Source organism: Schistocerca americana, chromosome 2, assembly GCF_021461395.2.
Source record: "Schistocerca americana isolate TAMUIC-IGC-003095 chromosome 2, iqSchAmer2.1, whole genome shotgun sequence".
NCBI classification, from domain to species: domain Eukaryota; kingdom Metazoa; phylum Arthropoda; class Insecta; order Orthoptera; family Acrididae; genus Schistocerca; species Schistocerca americana.
In genome coordinates, this window is record NC_060120.1 from 1,023,960,479 (window position 1) to 1,023,966,413 (window position 5,935).

At 42.4% G+C, this 5,935-nt stretch overlaps 1 pseudogene; it reads right to left on the reverse strand.

Annotated features, from left to right (window-relative positions):
* Positions 1-5,118: 5,118 nt before the first annotated feature.
* LOC124597059 lies at positions 5,119-5,236 on the reverse strand (annotated as a pseudogene).
* Between the last annotated feature and the right edge of the window lie 699 nt (positions 5,237-5,935).

The following is a 5,935-nucleotide window of genomic DNA, read 5'->3' on the forward strand; positions in this document are numbered from 1 at the left end:
TGTAAATAATTCGCGTTAGTTTAATAAGTCACAGATGCAAAATACTGACAGTTCGGTAATTTTCACATCTGTCAACGCCTGCTTTCTTTGGGATTGGAATTATTATATTCTTCTTGAAGTCTGAGGGTATTTCGCCTGTCTCATACATCTTGCTAACCAGATGGTATAGTTTTGTCAGGACTGGCTCTCCCAAGGCTGTCAGTAGTTCTAATGGAATGTTGTCTGCTCCCGAAGCCTTGTTTCGACTTAGGTCTTTCAGTGCTCTGTCAAACGCTTCACTCAGTATGATATCTCCCATTTCATCTTCATCTACATCCTCTTCCATTTCTATAACATTGCACTCTAGTACATCGCCCTTGTATAGACCCTCTATATACTTCTTCCACCTTTCTGCTTTCCTTTCATTGCTTAGAAGTGGGTTTCCATCTGAGCTCTTGACATTCATACAAGTGGTCCTCTTATCTCCCAAGGTCTCTTTAATTTTCCTGTAGGCAGTATCTATCTTACCCCTCGTCAGATAAGCCTCTACATCCTTACATTTGTCCTCTAGCCATCCCTGCTTAGCCATTTTGCACTTCCTGTCGATCTCATTTTAGAGACGTTTGTATTCCTTTTTGACTGCTTCATTTACTGCATTTTATATTTTCTCCTTTCATCAATTAAATTCAATATTTCTTCTGTTATCCAAGGATTTCTACTAGCCCTCGTCTTTTTACCTACTTGATCCTCTGCTGCCGTCACTACTTCATCCCTCACAGCTACCCATTCTTCTTCTACTGTATTTCTTTCCCCCATTCCTGTCAATTGTTCCCTTATGCTCTCCCTGAAACTCTCTACAACCTCTGGTTCTTTCAGTTTATCCAGGTCCTATCTCCTTAAATTCCCACCTTTTTGCAGTTTCTTCAGTTTTAATCTACAGGTCATAACCAATAGATTGTGGTCAGAGTCCACATCTGCTCCTGGAAATGTCTTAGATTATATAATGGTAAGACACAATTTAAAACCTGGTTTCTAAATCTCTATCTGAAACCTGTCAGTATCTCCAGGCTTCTTCCATGTATACAACCTTCTTTTATGATTTTTGAACCAAGTGTTAGCTATGATTAAGTTGTGCTCTGTGCAAAATTCCACCAGGCGGCGTCCTCTTTCATTTCTTAATCCCAATCAATATTCACCTACTACATTTCCTTCTCTTCCTCATCCTACTACCGAATTCCAGTCACCCTTGACTATTAAATTTTCGTCTCCCTTCAGTATCTGAATAATTTCTTTTATCTCATCATACATTTCCTCAATTTCTTCGTCATCTGCAGAGCTAGTAGGCACATAGGCTTGTACTACTGTCGTTGGCGTGGGCTTCGTGTCTATCTTGGCCACAACAATGCGTTCGCTGTGCTGTTTGTAGTAGCTTACCCGCATTCCTATTGCTTTATTCATTATTAAACCTACTCCTGCATTACCCGTATTTGATTTTGTATTTATAACCTTGTATTCACCTGACCAAAAGTCTTGTTCCTCCTGCCACCGAACTTCACTAATTCCCACTATATCCAACTTTAACCTATCCATTTCCCTTTTTAAATTTTCTAATCTACCTGCCCGATTAAGGGATCTCATATTCCACGCTCCGATCCGTAGAACGCCAGTTTTCTTTCTCCTAATCACGACGTCCTCCTGAGTAGTCCCTGCCCGGAGATCTGAATGGGGGACTATTTTACCTCCGGAATATTTTACCCAAGAGGACGCCATCATCATTTATCCATACAGTAAATCTGCATGCCCGCGGGAAAAAATTACGGCTGTAGTTTCCCTTGCTTTCAGCCGTTCGCAGTACCAGCACAGCAAGGCAGTTTTGGTTAGTGTTACAAGGCCAGATCAGCCAATCATCCAGACTGTTGCCCCTGCAACTACTGAAAAGGCTGCTGCCCCTCTTCAGAAACCATACGTTTGTCTGGCCACTCAACGGATACCCCTCCGTTGTGGTCGCACCTACGGTACGGCTATCTGTATCGCTGAGGCACGCAAGCCTCCCCACCAACGGCAAGGTCTATGGTTGATGGGGGGAGGACGAGACGTATACTGACATATATGGCAAAAAATGGTAAACGTAAGTTGCGTCGATGAATTGATAGTTGCTCAGTTTGGTAACATTTCTATCAAGAAAAATTAACTCGATTATACATGGTTTCTCCATTAACTGCCGAGGGAGCCCTAACATCGGAAGAAACAACATGTTAAGACTGCAGCCCACTAGTATCTGTGGTTGTATATTGATTGTATATAGATTGAAATACAAGTCGAAATAATCATATTTTTATTGTATATCAGTTACCACATTTTATTGAAATTACATATTTACAAGGGGCGCTCACTAAGCAATGCAACACATTTTTCTCGGCCAATTTCAGTTTAAAAAACGCAGAATTTGTTGTGGGACATCGTAGAATATTCTCGCTTCAGCTCCCATGCTTTCATGGAATTCTGATAGGTGACGGCCCTATACGTAGCCTTCAAAATGGCGTCTATTGCAGAGGTGCCTTCCAAGAGAGAGCTGCCATTGAGTTCCTACGGGAGGAAAACCAGAGCATCACAATAGCCGTAGCCGCTTGCAGAATATCTACAGAGACCTGGCAGTGAACAAAAGCACTGTGAGTCGTCATCGTAACAAGACCGCGCAAAGCTGTCCAGCTTCCCGGGCACAGCTTACGTGCTGTAACATTGGAACGTGTTTTAAAGGCACATTTATGGGAAGGGCTTGGATATGTAGCAAAAACGTAGGTATAGGTTCAGAATATTAATATGTTATGTTATTCTTTATTTATTAGTATACGCGGTTGTATCGACCGTGACGTGCAACCGTTAAAACATTAGAATAATTACGCAGTGCAGTTGGCATGCAGAGAAGACGGCAACTTTTATTTATTTATTTATTTTTTTCTTCTTCTTCTTCTTCTTCTTCTTCTGGAAGACGTCCTGATCGGACGCATATCTGCCATCGCTGCATATAATTATTCGACACACCACCATTATTATATGTATTGAGACGCAATCTCACTAGGCGTACTCCTAGTTGCACACAGCAACAGAAATACTAAATTAAATAACACAGACACTGACATTATAAGATTTTGTGAGTACAGTGATATAATTTGTAACACGGAACCTTTAGCGTTGCCGAGACGCCGTTTAAATTGAACAATATCTTGCAATATAAATGAATCACAAGATTGAATAATTCCCAAGCTTTGGTTCGTACTGGACCTTTGATTCTTTATCGGACTTCGTACATTAAATAATTTCTGACACGGTAAAACTTACGATGAACGAACCTTACGCAAAAAGCCATTGTCAAGCGCAAAAAGTGTGTATAAACTAATCACATAATATGAAGATAGTAACTGCTTCGAACGAACAGATACCATTGATGACATGCACCTTCTCTAGAAAGAAATGATAACTAATCGAAACTCTCAGCTGCCAACAGGTGGTGTTGATTTGGGGACAGCTGAAAATGTGTGCGACGAACGGAACATTACGAATGTAGGTTGTGGACAGTTGGGAATGTGGGTCTCACGGGAAGTGTGCAAGAGATAAGTCCCTGCAGTCGCGCTATCCTGTGTGCCCTCGGTGGCTCAGATGGATAGAGCGTCTGCCATGTAAGCAGTAGATCCAGAGTTCGAGTCACGATCGGGGCACACATTTTCAGCTGTCCCCATTGAGGTATATCCGGCAACACCTGTTGGCAGCTGAGGGTTTCCATTAATTATGATTTGGTCACATAGTATTATTAAGATTTATTATTACTTATCTGTTGTCCGATTCCTCTCGCCGTGGTTTTCCCTGTCTGGTTTGTGAATATCAAAGTGTGGAGACTTTCATTCGAGGAGATCGACGGATCATATTCAAAGTGTTGCCGTTCAAATGGACGCCCCTAGTGGTAGTACTGACACACTCGTCCACCAGCTGAGTTTCTCGCAGCCTAACAAATGGCCACAAAGAGCAACGACGAACCATCTGTGCTGAATTGCTTGCGCCTTACCAGGCTGATCGTGTAAATTGCTTGTGGAACATCCTCACAGGCGATGAAACATAGTTTCATTACTTCGAACTGCAAGGAAAACGGCAACCTATAGAATGGCGTGACACCGTCTTCTCTCTGAAGAAAAAGTTCAAAGCCGCACGCTCAGTAGGTAAAGCCTTGGCGTCGGTCGCTTGGGACTGCATCAAACGGAATAACCCCTTCAAGCATGCAGTGCCTTGTGCTATCCTCTGGAAATTGAAGAATCGACTTCAGTATTTTTGTCGGCACGAATATGAAAACGAACGTTTTTTCCATGATCTTCCTCATCACCCTACGCCTTCAGATTTCCATGTTTTTGCCCAATGAAGGATGTACTCTGCGGGAAGCAGTACGTGCATGATCGGGATGGCGAGCATTAGTGTGGTTCCATGAGGAAATACAGGCCATACCAGTAAGGTGGTGTAAGGCGGTCGCATTGTACAGAAATTATGTTTCTTTTCTTCTAGAAAATATTGTAGCTTCCTCCTGCTACAAAAATTTTATGGATTATTATTACATGTATTATTATCAATAAAATAATTGTAATAGAGTTTCTATATTATAGTTGTAACGTGCTTTACATTTACGCACACTATTGACAAAGTTATGTTATGAAAAATAGTGTACAGTTGAAATTATGGTAACTCAGTTCACCGAAACGGATTATTGAAAATAAAGGTTTTATAAGTGCGCTTTCTTCTGAGAAGCTGTCTGCACTACAGAGCGGAATTTGTCAGACAGGATATAAAACGCAGATACTAATGAACCTCTTTTTGAGAAAAGGTTTTGTTGCCAGTCTACCTCGGCCACCGTCAGTTATTTCGCTGCCCAAACAACAAAACTCACCTCCTACTCTTCAAGGTCTCATTTCCTAATCTGACTTCACCTACTCAATATGGCCCACCGTGTCATCCTCAGATGAGGAAGCGGGTAGGAGCGACGTGTGGTCAGCACACTGCTCTTGCGGTGGTTATGATGGTTTTCTTTCACCGGAGCCGTTAACATACGGTCGAGTAGCTCCTCAATTGGCATCACGAGGCTGAGTGCACCCCGAAAAATGGCAACAGCGCATGGCAGCCCGGATGGTCACCCATCCAAGTATCGGCCACGCCCGACAGCGCTTAACTGCGGTGATCTAACGGGAACTGGTGTATCCACTGCGGCTAGGCCGTTGCCACCATATTTAAGTACGTCATAATTATTTTATGATACTTTTCGTGCGTTGTAATCAATCTACATTGTTACATTTACATTTAGGTCGTGGAATGTATCTCATTTACGAAGAGACTTCAAAAATTAAGTGGCACATTACTGTGGCAACAAAGTAAGTTTATTTTTCATCCATCTACGTCATTTTGAAGGTTTCGCAGTATAGTATAGTGTCAACATAGTCGCAGAGCATCCCTAAATGTCGGTCGGAACGTCCCGCCATTCGTTCAAGTAATTAACAGCAGAAATCCGCTTCTTGGGCGAGGAGCCATTCGACAACTGCTTGGTGAACGTCCTCATTGTCGGAAAATCTACGACTGCCGAGACACAGAACCAATCTGCAGGCAGTCGCGGAACTGACAGAGGAGGAAGACCATCGACATCGACCAGTGACAACACTCACGCCTTTGTGACATTTCGTTGCTGCTGGTGGCGACATCGTATATTGCCAGAATTTCAGACTACGTGCACAGTGATTCCTTGAGCACTTAATCCTACCTACGTCTCCACTCTTTAAAACTAGACAGGCATCACATGCAACTATCATCACAACAGTTGAGGACACGTACTGTTTTTGGACAATATTATATACGGTGATTGTGTAGCTCTCATTTATATTTTGTGTTTTCCAATGCACACATTTTTTTCAGGAGTTCACGATTGCCT